We start from the raw sequence: 20,070 nt of genomic DNA on the forward strand, positions 1-20,070 counted from the left end.
GACAGAACCGGGCTAATATGTTCATACTTTTTTGTACGTGTAAGAGCTCGAGCTGCCGCGTTTTGGACCAATTGGAGTTTTTGTAATAAGCCTGCAGGGCAACCACTAACACCTAACAGTGCATTACAGTAGTCTAGTCTTGATGTCATGAATGCATGAATTAACTTCTCTGCATCTGACATTGACAGCATATGACGTAGTTTAGATATATTCTTAAGATGGAAAAACGCAATTTTAAAGGTGTTGGCGACGTGGCTCTCAAATGCCAGATTACTATCGAATAGAACGCCAAGATTCTTTGCTGACGACGAGGGTTTTATGGAACATCCGTCAATAGTTAAGCAGTATTCTCGGTTGTTACGTATAGCAGTTTTCGGTCCAATAAGTAACACTTCTGTTTTGTCCGAGTTCAGTAATAAAAAGTTTTTTATATCGACCATGCATTTCATTATTCGATGGAACTGCTGTGTTTCATGAGGCTTCGAGGAAATATAAAGTTGAGTATCATCCAGTGTTAATTTCGTTGACGAAAACTATGACGAAACGTATTCGTTAACGACACGTTTTCACTGACGAAAACGAGACGATAACTAAATAAAAATGAATGCATGATAACGAAAACTGTAATCCAAATATACTGACATTTTCGTCAACTAATAAAAACGAGACGAAAATATTGTCCCACCTGGCGGACATCAGTTTGCGCGCATGTGCTTATCTCAAATAAACTGTAGAGAGAAGTCTCTGGGAGAAGGGTAAGCACAGACATGTATTCTGTGTCTCCATGCGGTTTACAAAGCGTCTTATTTTCCTTCACGATTGCCGGTAAAATGCTGCAAACTTGAAGCGCGACTGCAGGCGAGTCACCACGAAACACATTACGAAGGCAAGCTCAAAGGTTTATATATGCCTATGTTAACTTAACACAAGCTGCTGCATAATGTGAAATGCAACATAAAGTCAGCAAAAAGAAACCAGCGTTGTCCTCTACTGATTATAGAAGTGATGAAGTGAGTCAAACTGTACATTCGAACCAAATATGTAACATGTTTGCATGACTAAAGAAATTTAATACAATTTATATAATATGTCTTTTTGAAAGCTATTTCACGTTCATTGCTGTATCAAGCAAAGACAGTGCAGCTCTTTCTTCAAAGAGGCATGCCATGAGCCAATAGCCTTTGAGTGTGAGCCCTGTCAGAGCGTTTCATTGGTTGAATGAACTGAATGAATACGCCCTACTTAAGAGTCAATTGAGTCAAATGGGATTGAATGAACTGGAACATGTCGTTCATGGAACATTTAATTACGCCAAGTAAATGATTTAAACCATTTAGATTTTAGTAGACTAAATATAATGTATATTTATTCGAATAAAATGTTTTTCTTATTTCGTTGACTAAAACTAGACTAAAACTAAAATGATGGGGTTGACTAAAATGTGATTAAAACTAAATTGCATTTTCGTCAAAAGACTATGACTAAAACTAAATCAAAATTTGCTGTCAAAATTAACACTGGTATCATCATCATAACAGTGAAAGCTAACTCTGTGTCGCTTTATTATATCTCCTAGAGGTAGCATGTATAATGCGAAGAGCAGAGACCCTAAGACTGAGCCCTGTGGTACACCGTACTGGACTTGCGATTTGCGTGACACCTCATTGTTTATTGCTACAAATTGAAAACGGTCGGATAAATAAGATTTAAACCATTTCAAAGCTATTCCTTTAATGCCGACGTAATTTTCGAGTCTATGTAATAGTGTGCTGTGGTCAATGGTGTCGAATACAGCACTAAGGTCTAGCAGCATTAATAACAAGATACAACCTTGGTCAGACGCCAATAGCAGATCATTTGTAACTCTGATCAAAGCAGTCTCTGTACTGTGACGTGCTCTAAATCCAGACTGGAATTCTTCATTGATGTCATTCCTTTGGAGGAAGGAGCATAATTGAGTTGAAACTACTTTTTCCAGAACTTTAGATATGAAAGGTAGATAGGCCTGTAGTTCCCTAGTTCTCTAAGGTCGAGTTGGGGTTTTTTGACAAGGGGCCTTATAACAGCCACCTTATATGCTTTAGGCACATGTCCTAATGTCAGACATGAGTTAATAATACTAAGAAGAGGATCTATAATTTCTGGGAGCATCTCTTTCAGTAGATTTGTAGGTATAGGGTCTAGCATGCATGTTGTTGATTTAGATGATCTAATGATTTTAGACAGCTCATCGTGATCTACGGTATAAAATAATTGCATTTTCTCCTTAAGGGCGCTGTAGTTAGTTTGTTCAGCGGGTTTCACTTCTGATTGCATTGTTATAATTTTTTCTCTAATATCTTGGATTTTATTTGTGAAGTAGTTCATAAATTCATCACTGTTATGCTGATATACAGGATCAGAAGTCACTGACAATTTATTTTTTGTTAATTTAGCCACTGTGTTAAATAAAAACCTAGGGTTGTGCTGGTTTTCTTCTATTAGTGATGAAAAGTAGGTGGATCTAGCAGTTTTTAGGGCTTTCCTGTATTTTCGCATACTATCCTTCCATGCTGTACGAAATACCTCTAATTTAGTTTTCTTAAAGAGAAAATTAAAACCATTTTTCGGGCCACTTTCTTTAGAGCCTGAGTGTGTTCATTATACCACAGTGTGGGACTGCCATTTTTAATCTTCTTTAAATGTAGAGGAACAACTGTGTCTAGCGTTTCCGAGAAGGTGGAATTAAAATTTTCAGTGGTAGTGTCAAGATCTTCAACATTATTTCTCATGCTAGCGATTTGAGACAATTCGGGCAGATTATCGAGAAATGCATCTTTGGTAGTTGAAGTTATTGTTCTACCATATTTGTAACAATGAGTTCCCTATCGATACTTGCTATGGGGAAAACTCCTACCAGCCGGCCTTCCAGCCGGTCTTCCAGTGACCGTCCATCACATGACAAGACTGACAGTTGGACATGCGGTAGCGGTCCATGATGTTGTCACAGTCATCCATCAGCTAGTACATCTGTCCTCCAAAGTTCTCCCTCTCATAGATCCTCATTCTGTAGGATCCCTTGTGCTGTATTTAACGAGAAGTCAGTTACGTTTAACAGGTCCTGATAACATGAAAATACATAAAGAAAACACACATTTTAAACTTACCATAGGGATCATATGACAGGATCTGATGTAATTGTTCATTCCAAACATAGACATGTAGTCAGCACATTCGCCCCTCCTAAAGAAATACTGGTTCCCTTTCTGTCGGTCTCTCGACGTTGTGTCGAACCGACAGATGGGGTTCGTCCCTGAGAACCAATTGCTTCCGACTACTTAGAAAAGGCCAATGAAACTTGGTGAATGAAATTTGCATGCCGGACTCCGCCCCCGGAAATCCGGGTATAAAAGGGAGACGGCGTGCTTCATTCATTCACCTATTTGTTCTTCGGAGCCTTCGCTTGTGAAGATCAACTCTCACTACTACTTAGCAACTCCAGATTGCCGGTTTTACGATGTGGTGCAGCGGACAGTCCCTTCCTGCGGCGACTTCCCCTGGGTGTCTCGGCGGTTCCAGAGGTGTTCGAGCTAGCAGACGGTGCCACACCGTCTGCATTCTAAAAGAGCAAATTTCTCCAGCGTGGCATGTCCCGCTGTTCTCGTGGGTGCAACACACTCATCGAGGAGGGGGACGGACACGAGGTCTGCTTCCAGTTCGCTGGGGCAGCCCTTGTGGATACGTCCTGCCCGCACTGCGGGCGGTTGACGATTCAGACGTTGCGTCACGGGTGGCTGTGTTCCCACGGGGCTCAGCCACCACCTCGTCTGCTTCCTGTTCCGTGATGGCAGGACTACGACCCTGCCGCCCGCTACGACGAGCAGCGAGGGTGATATGAGGATTACTGTGAGCGCTAATCCGTTAGCCACTGGCTCGCTCACCGTTTGCACCTCGTCGAGATCAGGAAGAAGCGGACGTCGAAATGTCAGCCATGCTTTCCCGGGCCGCCGGCGTTTGGTTGCAGTGCCCGCACTGCCTCTCCCAATGCTCGCGGCTGGATACATGGTACCTCGGGTTTGAGAGCGGCTCCATGCCATACTCGCCCCAGTGCCGTGTTTCCCCGGAAGTGCATAAGGAACACCCCCTTCGGCGCATGCACGTCAACTAGTTCCATCACCCTTTCTTCCCTCGATGGTGGGGCAGCTAGAGGATACGTCGATTCCCCCTGGGGCTCGGCCTAGACTCCCGTCCAAAGCACGTAGGCTTTTCGGCATCTAGGATGTCGAGAGCTCACTCTGCTGCGGGCCAAGCTGTCCCCTCTCTCCACGCTATGGCCATCCTGCAGGCCAAGGCGTTCAGAGAGCTCCACGAGGGTAAGACCGACCCAGCGCTTATGCAGCAACTCTGCGCCGTCACCGACCTCGCTCTATGGGTGACCGCACGGGCCCTGGGTCGGGCGATATCCACACATGTGGTCCAGGAGAGACACCTCTGGCCAAACCCTGCACAGATGGGTTGCGAGAAAGTCCGCTTTCTCGACGCACCCATCTTGCAAGGGGGGGCTGTTTGGTGATACTGCCGAGCCACAGTTCTCGACAGTAAAAGGAGCAGACAGAGGATATCAAGCATATCCTCCCCCGCCGCAACTCGGCCGCCCCCTGGCCATTGAGATCCCGTGCACCCTCTGCTTCCCAGCAGCCCTGGTCCTCTTCGACACTCCAGTTCCAGTGCCCCCACTCGGCGGCCCCCCGGGAGACGTCGAAGAGGAGACCACCACCCCATCAGCAGCCACGGCAGAAGCCGTAGCGGCCCTCATGGGAAGACCCGAGGGAGATTGAGAACACCTTTTGGGCCCGACCCCAGCCATTCCATTGCTGGTTGGTCGATCCGGGACGGTTCCTGCCCCGTCCCAACTACCCACTTCTAAAGGTTTTTCTCTCTCTCTCTGGGTGTTTATCACAGCCGCTCTCACCCTCTACACGACGGTGTTCGGCAACTCGACGTTGCGTCATGGCGAGGCGCAACATCGAATGTACATTGCAGCCCTCAGCACTCTCAAATCGATGGTGCGTGGAGCTCCATCGCCAGGCAGGCGAACCAGCAGAGCCAGTCTTCTTCCCGGGGGCCCGCCCCCGGTGAGAGACCCGCACTGGCAGCCATCGAAGCATCCCCCGGGGGGTCGATGAAGCAGATCGTACCGTTAGTCTCCCTGTCGCGGTCCCTTGGAGCTTGGCTCGAGCTTCCCACACCGTCACGGTGGCTGAGGAGAACGATGCGTCTCGGCTATGCGATCCAGTTCGCCAGAAACCCGCCCAAGTTCCGACCTCGGTCAGAGGCCAGGATACTCCCGTACTACGGGACGAGGTCGCCACCCTTCTGGCGAAGGGTGCGATCGAGTCCGTCCCCCTAGCCGAGATGTCCAAGGGGTTTTACAGCCCCTACTTCATTGCCCCAAAAAAGGCGGGGGGGGGGTGCGCCCCATCCTAGATCTGCGTACCCTTAACAGACACCTGCACAAGCTGCCGTTCAGGATGCTCACGCAGAAGCGCAGATGTCAGGACTGGTTCATGGCAATCGACCTAAAGGACGCTTACTTTCATGTCTCGATTCTCCCTCGTCATCGCCCGTTCCTACGGTTCGCTTTCGAGGGTCAGGCATATCAGTACAGAGTCCTCCCTTTCGGTCTGTCTCCACGAGTCTTTACGAAGATCGTGGAAGCCGCCCTCTCTCCCCTCAGGGAGAAGGGTGTGCGGGTACTCAACTATCTCGACGACTGGCGAGATCTGTTGTGTGCACACAGGGACCTGGTGCTCCGGCACCTAGATCGATTGGGGCTACAGGTCAACCGAGAGAAGAGCAAGCTCTCCCCTGTGCAGAGCATCCTCTATCTTGGTATGGAACTCAACTCTGTCACCATGACAGCGTGACTGTCCACAGCATGCGCCCAGTCGGTGTTGAACTGCCTGGATCATTTCAAGCAGTCAGCGGTTCCCCTGAAACTATTTCAGAGGGTCCTGGGACACATGGCATCCTCGGCGGCGGTGATACCCCTCGGGTTGATGCACATGAGACCACTCCAACACTGGCTTCAGAGTCGAGTTCCCTGGAGAGCTCCATGACCTTCTTGCGGACAGGGGTCCCCTTTGGGATGCCTCCCTGCAGGGTTGGGGTGAAGTGTGCAACGGGCACGCAGTGTCGGGGCTTTGGACGGCCCCTGCCTGCGTTGGCATATCAATTGCCTAGAGTTGTGGACAGTGCTACTCGCACTGAAGAGGCTGCAACCTCTCGTGCAGGGCAAGCATGTGCTGGGCCGGTCGGACAGCACTACGGCAGTAGCGTATATCAATCGTCAGGGTGGCGTTCGCTCACTGCAGTTAACACGACTCGCCCGACGCCTCCTCCGGTGGAGTCAGCAGGTGACCCTCTCCCTGCGTGCCACATATATCCCAGGCGACCTGAACCAGACAGCCGTTGCGCTCTCTCGTCAGTCGACGCCTCGCTGAGAGTGGCGACTCCACCCCTTCATTTGGGTGCAGTTCGGGCAGGCCCAGGTAGACCTGTTCGCTTCCCTCGAAACCACCCATTGCCCGCTTTGGTACTTTCTGACCGAGGGACCCCTCGGCACGGATGCCCTAGTGCACAGCTGGCCGCGGGACAAGCGGAAGTACGCCTTCCCCCCAGTGAGCCTCATTGCGCAGACCCTGTGCAAGGTCAGGGAAGAGGAGCAGCAAGTGTTACTCGTTGCGCCACACTGGCCCAACCGGACTTGGTTCTCGGAGCTAAAGCTCTTGACGACAGCTCCCCCCTGGCCGATTCCCCTGACGAAGAACCTGCTTTCCCAGGGGAAGGGCACGTTATGGCATCCCAGGCCAGACCTCTGGAACCTCCATGTCTGGCCTCTGGACGGGACGAGGAGATCCTGAGTGGTCTGCCCCCAGCGGTGGTAGAAACCATTTCTCAGGCAAGGGCACCAGCCACTAGGCGACTGTACGCCTACAAGTGGCGCCTCTTCTCGACCTGTTGTGCTTCTCGAGGAGAAGACCCACGGAGTTGTACGATCGGGTCCGTGCTGTCCTTCTTACAAGAGAGACTCAAGACTAACCTCTCCCCCTCCACACTGAAAGTGTATGTAGCCGCCATTGCCACTCATCACAACTCAGTTGCTGGGAAGTCTCTAGGGCAGCACGACCTGGTCATTAGGTTCCTAGGGGCGCTAGGAGGTGGAATCCACCTCGTCCGCGCTCCATACCCTCTTGGCACCTGGATGTATCCCTGTCAGGTCTCACCAGGCCCCCCTTCGAGCCCCTAGGGGATGCCGCTCTTCCTCATCTCACGATGAAGACGGTTCTCCTTATGGCGCTCGCCTTCATCAAGAGAGTATGGGATCTACAGGCATTCTCCGTGTCCCCTGACTGCCTAGAGTTTGGACCCAGGGATTCTCACGTTATCCTGAGACCTCGGCCCGGCTACGTGCCCAAGGCTCCCACCGCTCCTTTTCAGGACCAGTTGGTGAACTTACAGGCGTGGGGAAGAAGACCCAACCCTGTCCGTGTTGTGTCCAGTACGCGCGCTGCGCCTTTACTTATACCGCACGCAGAGCCACAGAGCTCTGAGCAGCTCTTTGTCTGTTTTGGAGTTCAGCAGGGAGGGCTGTCTCAAACAGAGATTGGCGAGGTGCCTCTCTGGCAGACATCTGCAGAGCTGCGGGTTGGGCTACACCCATCACCTTCGCGAGGTCCTACAGCCTCCGCGTAAAACCGGTATCGGGCAAGACTGGCGGCCGGTAGGGTGTACGCCTATGACAGTACCTTCCCCCTTTTTCCTAAGGGGGTCAGCGTACTAACTAGCCTCCCTTCTTCCCCCACTGGGTGAAGAACAGGCACTCCATCCATCACTAGCAAGCACCTCCTGTGGGCGGGCTGGGCAGAGCAGCCCTGCCCCTTAGGCCGGGTATCTCCGGAGTTATTCGCAACATAGCTCTAACCGGACCTAGTGCTACCAGACGTTGCAACTCCCCCAGTAGGGCGGTTCCGTCTGATGTATCCTCATGCTGGTTCCCACCTTGGTAACCCATGACCTCCCCATGTGGACCTCCACCTCGCGGTTTACTCTTCAGCCGCACTTTCTTCCCATGAGTTCTCCCCCATCGGTGAGACCATGTTGGTATCTCCACTAGACTCCTCCCTGCGGTAGGAAGTGGTCTCTGTAGCGCATCCCCCACTTGAGGAAGTAGCGCTTACCCAGTGGCCTTATGGTTCTGGGCGGTTTCTCGCTGTTAGAGAAACAAGGCCTCCGCCTGTGAGGCCGAAGGTAGGGGCCTTCCCACCTTTCAAGAAAGCTCTGGGACCCCCTACCTACCCATTGGTAGGTTACAATTTCGCGGTAGCGCTCACGGCTGACACGCCCAGGCCAGTCACCGTCACTTCGTTGAGATTGTGACAGGGCACAGTGTTATGGCGTTTTCCATTGGAACCCCATCTGTCGGTTCGACACAACGTCGAGAGACCGACAGAAAGGGAACGTCTCGGTTACGTTTGTAACCTCGGTTCCCTGATGGAGGGAACGAGATGTTGTGTCCTCCTTGCCACAACACGTGCTGTCCTCTGCAGCAGTCGTGAGAGGTCTCAGGCTCCTCAGAACAAAGGTGAATGAATGAAGCACGCCGTCTCCCTTTTATACCCGGATTTCCGGGGGCGGAGTCCGGCATGCAAATTTCATTCGAAAATTTCATTTTCATTGGCCTTTTCTAAGTAGTCGGAAGTGATTGGTTCTCAGGGACGAACCCCATCTGTCGGTTCGACACAACGTCTCGTCCCCTCCATCAGGGAACTGAGGTTACATACGTAACCGAGACGTTTCCCATGTAGTTAGGAAGGCCGTACATCATCCAGCATACTCTCTCCACTCTACAGGAGTGACAGCGGCTCAGGAAAGAGGACATGTCACCACAGTCACTCATGCATTCGTAAGAGCCTCTCCTCATAGAAAGTGACCTGTTTTTTTATTGAACAAAATTAACTGCCTAACCTCTTAATGTAGGCCAATTAGTGACCAGGTTCATGTTAGCTACATAGTCAATCTCGTGTTATTTACACCATTCTTGAATGAGTTATAGGTTGCAACACTTACTCTGCCCATGATTACAGTTGTGTTAGTCGCACTTCAGGATCGAGCGGATGCCACTGCTACACTCACTCGCTCTGACCCGCTCACTTTTAAACCAAAGAATATGTGCCCAGCATTGTGGGCAAGCCCCTGGCCCAGCAAAAACACATTCATCCATGTGAATCTATGGGGATATTTGTCAGCATAAATGGTACAGCTGGGAATGTGCCATACAGTAGCCTTTTTAAAGAATATTGCACAAAGAGAAAATGTACGATAAATGCAAATTACTTAGTATTAAGAATGATTTCACAGTAAACTAATTTACTAACAATGTGAGTAATCATTCAACATCTTTTAATAGTTAGAATATACAGGCAAAACAAAGATGATTCAATAAATCTGTGCATCTATGCTAGATGTTATATTGTGTAGGTCCTACATAGAGTTATACAATATAAAAAGAAAAAGGAAGGATCATCTTATGGCATGATTCTGTCAAACTGATTTGCGGAACTGCACCACAAGCACACAATACATCATCGCATTATCCCTGCATAGCTGTTGATTCACTATAAGTTAGCATTGTTTACCGATTGCCAACAAGACATAGTCATTTGACTTAGGTTCACTTACCGCATGCGGTATGTCCGACATCTTTTAGCGCTGGGAGCGCTCCATCTATCAGTTTCACACAATCTCCAAATTCAGCCTTATATCCACCGTTTATATAACACTCCTCACCGAAAAGAACCCAGTGAACAAACAAAGACAGCTGAACTTCTGCGAAGCACATTGATGGGGGTGCTCTTTCTCCCGCTCTCACTGGTTGACGTGTGCACTTTCTCCCGCTCTCACTGGTTGACGTGTGCACATGCTCTTTCAATCACTCTCGCTGGTTGACGCGTTTCAGGAATCTGAATTGCAGAATGTTCCAAATTATACATTAGTCACTTTGCACCATATACTCATATTTTATTTTATACTCACTTTAAAGTCTTACCTATTTCTATTATTATGTCTATTATTATTTATTTTCTAATGCCAGCTCCTAAATTGGCTGTATACAAAGACAATAAAGGCTTTTAATTAAACATTACTTTAAAGTCAAGCACAGATGCCATTGTGTGGTGTATTCTTGCATACCCTACAGTAACATCTTTGCTTATAGGGCATATATCTTTGCTTAAAGGGCAACTACAAATAAGCTTCTTATCTCATACAGTTGGTCCAGAATTACAGAGTATAAAATAACCAGGCATCAGCCATGGCCTGTAGTTTGTTGGAAAAGCGAATAGTCATCAGAAGTCTGCAGTAGTGCGTAAGTCTGCTATTTACCCTGTTACCTTGTTTTAACTGTTGAACTGACCTGTTGCCTGTTGTTAGTTAAGATTATTTGAGCATGTTTATTTAATTACTCGTTGACTGAGTGCTAAGGTGTTTATCTTCCGTTGGGTACTGTGTTACTGAAGTCACATTAAGTTGCCATTAGCCTCTCGTTATAGCTAGACATTAGAGTTTTGTACTTAAAAGCACGGAGCTAGTTGATCGCTGTTTGATCCGTGGCCCATTCAAGTCGTTCAGGCTTTGTTTTGCTAATCGAGAAGGCGTGTTCCAACTGTATTCTGTTTGTGCTAATCTCAACACCTACTTAAGCGGTGCCTCTGCGCTGGCGCGGTAAGCGTCAACCCTCGTGTTCAGCCCTCCTCATGTGAAGACCGACGAGATTAAAGACCAACGACTCTACCTGCGCGATTCCACCGAGCAAAGACACCGACAAGGCACATCAGTATATTTAACGTTCCTTTGTTTTTTATTTAATTTTATACTAACATCATGTGTTTCAAGTTTATTCCTGTACTCCACCGCAGACAGTGTTCTCACCAAAGACGCAAGGCATGACACGCTCACTCTCACGGGCGTCCCATTCACACCTCCCCTTCTACACCTCTGTCTCTCTCTATGGGTCTCTGGAACTGCCAGTCAGCTGTGAACAAGACTGGCTTCATCCATGCGTTTGCCAGCTAGTCTGACATTCACATTCTAGTTCTTACTGAGACATGGATTCATCCTGAAGACCCGCTGCTCTCTCCACAAACTACTCCTTCTCTCACTCTCCCCACCAAACTGGAATTGGAGGAGGCACAGATTTGCTTATCAACAGTAATTGGAAATATTCCACACTTTCTTCCCTATGCAACAACTATTCATTTGAATACCACGCTGTTAAAATTCTCCCACTCAGCTCAGCGTTGTTGTAGTTTATCGCCCCCCAGGTCCTCTTCACAACTTCATTGAAGAGCTGCTCTCATCATTCCCGGAGGATGGCGGCCCTCTCGTAGTCTTTGGGGACTTCAACATCCACCTGGAGAAACCCTATGCTTCTGATTTTCACACCCTCACTGCCTCGTTTGACCTCACGTGCCTCGCCACAGCCGGTACTCACAGATCAGGAAACCAGCTTGATCTCATCTACACCCGTAACCAGAGGTGGGACCAAGTCATTGCTTTGCAAGTCAGAAGTGAGTCTCAAGTCTTTGCATGCAAGTCTCGAGTCAAGTCCCGAGTCCAAGTCGAGTCTAAATCCTCCTCAAGTTTAAACTTCAAGTCTTTAACAAGTCATTAGTTCCCTTTGCCCAAATCAATTTCACCGTATTAAATAATATAGTAGATTTATATTAATTTATGTCAGAAAGGCTTCACTGTGTTTTATATGAGATAACTAAGGGCACTGTGGTTGAAATTGACTTCACACACCTGACTGAAGATAAGCTTATAGATAATAGCTGTATTCTAACCACCAGCTATTCTAACCATTCTAATTTTGGGTCTGACCTCTATAACTGTAAAATTACTGTACTGTATGTAGTTTATATTATAAGATACTGTAGAAAATTGAATTTAGGTATTAATTAAGTTATAAAATTGTTGTTCATTTGTCTTGAATAGTATATTCAAGGTTTCCAGTAGGAATACAATTTTTTTATCACAAACACAATGCAATTTTCATTAAACGATACATTGTATAAATTAAATTATTTATTGTTATAAATTAAATATTTACTTTCCAATAAAATTTAAGTATACAACATAAATCATAAAATGTTATTGAACAACATGAAGGTGAATAAATAATGTCAGGATTTTTATTTTGGGATAAATTATCATGTTAAATAATGCATTGACTCTACAACATATTTGAACATCATTTTTGTAAGACTATAGAAACTAAGAAAATATTTGCTGGCATACTAGTGACTGGGCAATGTGTTTTAGTTGTAAGAAATGGTTCACTCTTTTCTTCATTATCTCTTACCTTTCTCTAACTCTGTGTCCTTCAGTCTGTCTAACACTTGCACCAGTTTGTTCTCACTGCCCTCCAAAATAAAAGCAAAGGTTATAAATCAATCTATAAAAAAAAATACAAACATATCTTTAAATGTCGTTTGGGCTCCACCTGATTTATGTGTGTGGTATACACAATTTCAAAATTGTTACACTGTTACATTCTATGTTAGCTCTTATTTGTGTTAGCTAGTTACAGGCAAAACTATAGAGCTTGTATTCGAGAAATGTGTTACGACTGTTAACGAAAAATGTAATGCTGTATGTGATTGCACAGAATGAGCAAGCGATCATAAATTGTAAGCATTATAGCAACCGTTAGCTAGTTTGAGAGTGCAATTCTCTTAGATATTGTTTAGGCCTATGTGGAATGCATTTAGGCAGGCTAGCAAACAAGTTGAAATCATCACAAGAATACCTTCTATGAGCTTCTAAACGACATTTTTCATAAAACAGATTTTGAGTTTGCCGCCTCCCGCTCCGTCAGACGTTCCTCCATTCATGAAACGACTGACTTGACCACCTCATGCTTACGAAGGGCTACCACGCATGCGCAGAAATTCGGATTTTCTGATATTTATGTTTAAACATGTGTACATCTATTTTGCGTTTTATCATTTGATGCCGGGTTATTAGGGCTATGCGCTTCAATGCAGTTCAAGTCGGGCGGATTTACAACATGCAAACTCACCCATTTCTCCCAACATGAAATGAATGGCTTGGACAGGAGCGTGAGACCAGGGAAAATAGTGAGCTTCATTATTTCTTACACAATTGGATGCATTTGAGATGAATAAAATGTCTTAAATTTCAGGTTGAAAGGTTTATAATTGCTGCCTACAAAGAAGTTAAAGTATTTGAAATACATTATTAACAGTTTACTAGCACTTGTGTCTAATTTATGGACTTATTGTCCGAAATATGAAATAAACATTATGTTGTTTAAAACACTGAACAGATTTGATAAATGACAAGCGCCCGCGTCACAATGGGCGAGGCTTTCTCTGGCACAGTGCCAAACACAGCGCGCAGCTCTTGTCTCTTACCTGTGTGACTCGCTCCAGAGAACAGCCGACCGTGATCACAACTTCGATGTTTGGTTTTAAAATATATAAAGACTTGCCGAGTCATAGTGTTCAAGTCTAAGTCAAGTCACGAGTCATTGGTTTCCAAGTCAAAGTCAAGTCGAAGTCTTTTCTGATTTTGTCGAGTCGAGTCGCAAGTCATCAAATTTGTGACTCGAGTCCGAGTCGAGTTCAAGTCATGAGACTCGAGTCCACAACTCTGCCCATAACTGCACCACAGATAACATTCAAGTCACACCTCTTCACATTTCTGACCACTTCTTCATCACTTTCAACATGCTCCTTCCTACATGCACTACACCTACACCACCACCTGTTTATTTTAGACGGAACCTTCGCTCTCTCTCCCCTAGCACCCTCTCTGCTAAAGTGACATCCTCTCTTCCCTCCAACTTTGCAACTCTAGATGCTGACACTGCCACCGACACCTTATGTTCAACACTTACATCCTGTCTAGATAACCTTTGTCCTTTGTCCTTTGTCCTCCAGACCAGCTCATGCCACCTCCTCCTGCCCTTGGCTGTCTGACATCCTCTGTGAACAACGGAGTATTCTCAGGGCTGCTGAAAGGAAATGGCGCAAGACTAAGAATCCTGCTGACCTAAGGGACTACCAGTCACTACTCTCCTCTTTCTCTGCTAGTGTTACCACAGCTGAAACGTCTTTCTATACCACCAAGGTGAGCAATGCACCTAACACTCGGCAGCTTTTCAAGTCATTTAACTCTCTTCTTTGCCATTCCCCATCACCCACTACTGGATGACAAACAGTCTGGCTTCAAAACAAACCACTCCACTGAGACTGCACTGCTATCGGTCACAGAAGCACTGCGGCTAGCCAAGGTGGAATCTAAATCCTCGGTCCTGATTCTGCTAGACCTTTCTGCAGCGTTTGACACTGTCAATCACCAGATACTGCTAGCAACCATGTCATCTCTAGGAATCTCAGGCACTACTCTCCACTGGTTCAAATCCTACCTCTCCGGCAGATCCTTCAGGGTCTCATGGAGGGGCTCGCTATCCACTGCTCACCACATGATCACTGGGGTCCCTCAGGGATCGGTGCTTGGACCACTGCTTTTTTCCATCTACACGACATCCTTGGGACCCATCATACGGGCACACGGCTTCTTATATCACTGTTATGCTGACGACACCCAGATCTACATGTACATCTCGTTTCACCAAGACGATACCACTGTAGCAGATTGCATTACAGCCTGCCTTGAAGACATCTCAGCTTGGATGAAAGAGCATCACCTCCAGCTGAACCCTGCCAAGACAGTGTTTCCGGCACACCCCACGATTAAACACAATCTCACCATCCAACTTGGCAATACCACAATCACTCCTTCCAAAACAGCCAGGAACCTCAGAGTCATATTCGATGAACAGCTGTCCTTCAATGATCACATTGCAAAGACAACGCGGTCATGCCGATATGCCTTATTCAACATTAGAAAGGTTAGACAATATCTCACTGAGCATGCGGCACAACTCCTTCTATAGTCACTGGTAATCTCAAGGTTGGACTACTGCAATGCTTTCCTTGCTGGTCTTCCTGCAAAGGCTATCAAACCACTCCAGCTGAGAACGCAGCCGCACGCCTCATCTTCCAACAGCCCAAAAGGGCGCATGTGACACCCCTTTTCATCTCTCTCCACTGGCTACCGGTTGAAGCCTGTATCAGATTCAAGTCTCTAATGCTTGCCTACAGGACTATCACTGGATCTGCACCGGCATACTTTCACACCCTCCTACACTCCTAAACCCCATCAAGAAGCCTGAGTTCAGCAAACCAGCGGTGTCTTGTATTGCCTTCTCAAAAGGGCAGCAAATCGCTTTCCCACTCATTCTGCTTCACAACTCCTTCCTGGTGGAACATTCTTCCTAACTCAGTCCGGTCAACCACATCTCTCACAACATTCAAAAAACTACTTAAAACCCATCTCTTCTGCGAATACTTGACAGACAAATGAAAAACCTCTCAACAGGTAGTGGTCTAGCTTTTGTTGAAACTAGTAACTTTGTATTTGCACCTATTGTATTCTTGCTCCTGTATGACATATTGCTTATTACTCCCTGAACTCTCTGTAAATCGCTTTGGATAAAAGCGTCTGATAAATGACTAAATGTAATTTATGAGTTCAGCCTGCAATCACTAGCAAGAATTTACAAAAATTTCCCTGGAATGGAATCCAAGAAGGTTCATGTGGCAAGGGGGGTGTGATTTAGCGAGGTCTGCAGCGGGAGAGAAGGCTGAGAGAAGAGCGGTGAGTAAATGGGGTGCGAAGTGCAAATGATGAACAGTTGTCCTCTATTCCAGTAATTGGTGTGGGGACGCATATAAACAGCTTGGAGACAGAAGCCGGGTGTGTGAGAGCCAGCAGAGACTACTGCGGAGACAGAGAGAGAGAGAGAGAGAGAGAGAGAGAGAGAGAGAGAGAGAGAGAGGAGTGCTTCACGAGAGGATCGTCAGCTCCGGTGGAAAACTGAGACTGGGAACAGAGGCGCGCAGCGTCAGCATTGAACTTTCATTTGTGTGTGAATAAACGATACTTCTCTCTGCAGTAGTCAACCTGACCCCGATCTCTTCCTTCTCACCCTACACGAACTTTGTTACAGTGGTGCCGAAACCCGGGAGAAGGAAGTAGGAAGCCGTGGCCAGATGCAGACTCTGCCGGCAACGCCATTTGCGGACGTCATCTCGTCCCTCGCGGTCCTCCACCGTGAGCAACACCAGGCGCTTCTGCAGCTTAGGGCAGACCAGGAGGCCCGCTTCCAGGCTATCCTCCAGGCCCAGAAAGAGGACCGCGAGGTGTTCCGGAGCTGGGTGGACCGGGAGGTTCAGGCTGGGGGCCGTACGGAGGCGGCATCAGGTTCCCACCTGTGGCTGACAAAGATGGGACCCCAGGATGAGCCGGAGGCGTTCCTCTGCCTTTTTGAGAAGGCTGCTGAGACCAGCGGCTGGCCGAGGGACAGGTGGGCAATCCGGCTCCTCCCCCTCTTGTCCGGAGAGTCACAGGTGGCGGCACAACATCTGCCCCCAGAGAGCCTCCTGGTTTACGATGAGCTGAGGAGGGCCATTCTACAGCGGGTTGGCCGGAGCCCAGAGGAGCATCGCCAGCGTTTCCGGACGCTGGGCTTGGCAGAAACTGGCTGACCCTTCGCCCTCGCTCAACAGCTCCGGGACTCATGCCGCAGATGGCTGAGGGCCGAGGAAGGTGACGTGGAGAAGATCGTCGACCGGGTGGTGCTGGAGCAGTTTGCCACCCGTCTTCCCCAGCAGACAGCTGCGTGGGTCCAGTGCCACCGGCCGTCGTCGCTGGATTCGGCCATCCAGCTGGCGGAGGACCATTTGGTCACGTGCCCCGGGGTCGGGGAGGCAATTCAATCGGCCTCGCTCTCACACACCCCCACACCTCCTCCAAGTCGACCAGTGCCGGCTCCTCGAACCCGGCCACCGGGTCCACCGCGGTTCCCGCCTCGGGGGCGAGGTGGGACTGTTCCTCGGCCCGATGATGGATCCAGCGGGATGCAGGGACGCTCAGGTGGATCGGCGCTGGAGGAACACCACCCCATGTCTCCGCCCTCCCCACGCCAAGCACCGCCCCCATTTTCTGCCGCCTGGGCGGCGGTTAGGCCTGGGCCGGCCTGTTGGCACTGCGGGGACCCGGACCATTTCCTCGACCGATGTCCCATGATGGATGTGGGGTTAATGGTCCGGGTCCCGGATGCACCTCAGGCTGCCCCCAGTCAGGCTGGCGGGTACCAGATACCAGTGAGTATTGGGGGGTACCTATCGGGCTCTGGTGGATTCCGGTTGTAACCAGACCTCGATCCACCAAAACCTGATTCAATCCGTGGCATGGGATAAAGGCCGCGCGGTTAAGGTACGGTCTGTGCACGGGGACGTGGTTCAATACCCCCTCATGTCGCTGCCAATAAAATTTAAGGGGAAAAAGCATAGAGTTGAGGTGGCCGTTAATCCGCACCTCCGACATCCGTTAATTCTAGGGACGAATTGGCCAGCTTTTCCAGAATTATTAAGGGTTTTATGCACGGATGTTGCTTGGGGAAAGAGAAACCGGGGAAGGCGAGGGCTCGTGCAGGCGGGCAGTGCGGAACCCGGCTCGCAGGGGTCTGACTCCGGGGAAAGAGAAAGCGGGATCGAGAGGCTGATCCTCTCGGACCGCAATGACTTTCCCCTGGAGCAGGCCCAGGACGAGACCTTAAAATGGGCTTTTGAGCATGTCTCGTCCATTGACGGGCAGCCGGTGCAGCCTGCCCAACCCCTCGCCTACCCCTATTTTGCACTTCGGAACAATCGGTTATATCGAGTGACCCAAGACACTCAGACCAAGGAGGATATAACCCAATTATTAGTTCCAAAGAGCCGCCGGGAAATGCTTTTTCAGGCGGCTCATTGTAATCCAATGGCAGGACATCTGGGGCAAACTAACACATTAAATCGTCTCATGGCCCGGTTTTTTTGGCCAGGCATTCACGACAACGTGCGCAGGTGGTGCGTGTCTTGCCGTGAATGTCAGTTGGTGAATCCACCGGCCACTCCAAAAGCGCCATTGCGCCCTCTTCCGTTAATGCAGGTCCCCTTCGAACGAATTGGGATGGACCTCATCGGGCCATTAGAACGATCTGCATGGGGACATCGGTTTGCTTTAGTCATAGTGGACTATGCAACCCGATATCCCGAGGCAGTAGCCTTGCGCAACATTTCGGCAAAGTGTGTTGCGGAGGCTCTGTTTCGTATCATCTCCCGGGTGGGGATGCCCCGCGAGGTCCTCACGGATCAAGGCACGGCGTTCATGTCATGCACACTGCGCGAACTATACGAATTATTGGGCATTAAATCGATCCGTACCAGCATCTTTCACCCACAAACAGACGGCCTGGTGGAGCGGTTTAATCGCACATTAAAAACCACGATTCGTAAGTTCGTACACGAGGACGCCAAAAATTGGGATAAGTGGTTGGAACCCCTATTGTTCGTGGTACGGGAGGTCCCGCAAGCCTCCACAGGGTTTTCCCCATTTGAACTTCTTTACGGGCGGCAACCTCGAGGGGTGCTGGACGTATTGAAGGAAACCTGGGAGGACGGACCATCCACGAGCAAAAGTGAAATTCAATATGTCCTGGACCTGAGAACAAAACTCCATACACTGGGGCGGCTATCTATGGAGAATTTGTTACAGGCCCAGGACAAGCAGAGCCGCTTGTATAATAGGGGAACCAACTTGCGAAAATTCACTCCGGGAGAGAAGGTACTTGTATTACTCCCTACTTCCAGTTCAAAATTACTTGCAAAGTGGCAAGGACCCTTTGAGGTTACACGGCTGGTAGGGGATCTCGATTATGAGGTCGTACGAACAGACAGACGGGGAGCACGGCAAATTTACCACCTCAACCTCCTAAAAAAATGGAGTGAGGAGGAGTCCGTGATGCTGGCGATGGTGGTAACTGGAGAGGATGATCTCGGGCCGGAGGCGAATGTTAAACATCAATCTCTCGCCCTGGCCCCGGGGGGAGATCACCTCTCACCCTCGCAGCTCACTGATGTGGCCCGCCTGCAGGCGGAATTTGCGGATGTGTTCTCCCCCCTGCCTGGTCGCACGAACCTTATTCAGCACCACATTGAGACCGAGCCCGGGGTAGTGTTACGAAGTAGACCCTACCGGTTACCTGAACACAAAAAAAAGGTAGTTCAGGCAGAATTGGACACGATGTTGAAGTTGGGAGTAATAGAAGAGTCTAACAGTGACTGGGCGAGCCCGATAGTTTTAGTCCCTAAAACGGACGGCTCGATACGGTTCTGTGTAGACTATCGCAAGGTGAATGCCGTGTCGAAATTTGACGCGTATCCCATGCCGAGGATTGACGAGTTGCTAGATCGGCTAGGCACCGCTAGTTTTTTTTCGACACTGGATTTGACGAAGGGATATTGGCAGATCCCCCTTTCTCCAGTGTCTAAAGAGAAAACAGCCTTCGCCACGCCGTTCGGATTGCACCAATTTGTCACCCTTCCGTTCGACTTGTTCGGAGCTCCGGCCACCTTCCAGCGCCTTATGGACCGCATCCTCCGGCCACATGCGACATATGCAGCTGCCTATCTCGGTGATATTATTATCTACAGCAACAACTGGCAGCGGCATATGGAGCATCTGAGGGCGGTCCTGGGGACGCTGAGGGAGACCAGGCTCACGGCCAACCCGAAGAAGTGTGCGGTTGGGCGGGTGGAGGTCAGGTATCTGGGCTTCCACTTGGGTCATGGGCAGGTGCATCCCCAAATTAACAAGACGGCAGCCGTTGCAACCTGCCCGAGGCCTAAGAACAAAAAGGAGGTGAGACATTTTCTGGGGCTGGCGGGATATTACAGGAGGTTTGTGCCCAATTATTCGGAGCTTGCCAGCCCGCTGACTGATCTCACTAAAAAGGAGGCACCAGATCCGGTCCAGTGGACGGAGCAGTGCCAGCAGGCTTTTACCCAAGTTAAGGCTGCCCTGTGCGGCGGGCCGCTCCTACACTCGCCTAATTTTTCT

At 48.9% G+C, this 20,070-nt stretch overlaps 1 pseudogene; it reads right to left on the bottom strand.

Annotated features, from left to right (window-relative positions):
* Nucleotides 1-2,904: 2,904 nt before the first annotated feature.
* LOC130550658 (gamma-crystallin M2-like) lies at nucleotides 2,905-8,962 on the bottom strand (annotated as a pseudogene).
* Nucleotides 8,963-20,070: the final 11,108 nt, after the last annotated feature.

The sequence above is a fragment of the Triplophysa rosa genome, unplaced genomic scaffold (genome assembly GCF_024868665.1).
Source record: "Triplophysa rosa unplaced genomic scaffold, Trosa_1v2 scaffold388, whole genome shotgun sequence".
Taxonomy (NCBI): domain Eukaryota; kingdom Metazoa; phylum Chordata; class Actinopteri; order Cypriniformes; family Nemacheilidae; genus Triplophysa; species Triplophysa rosa.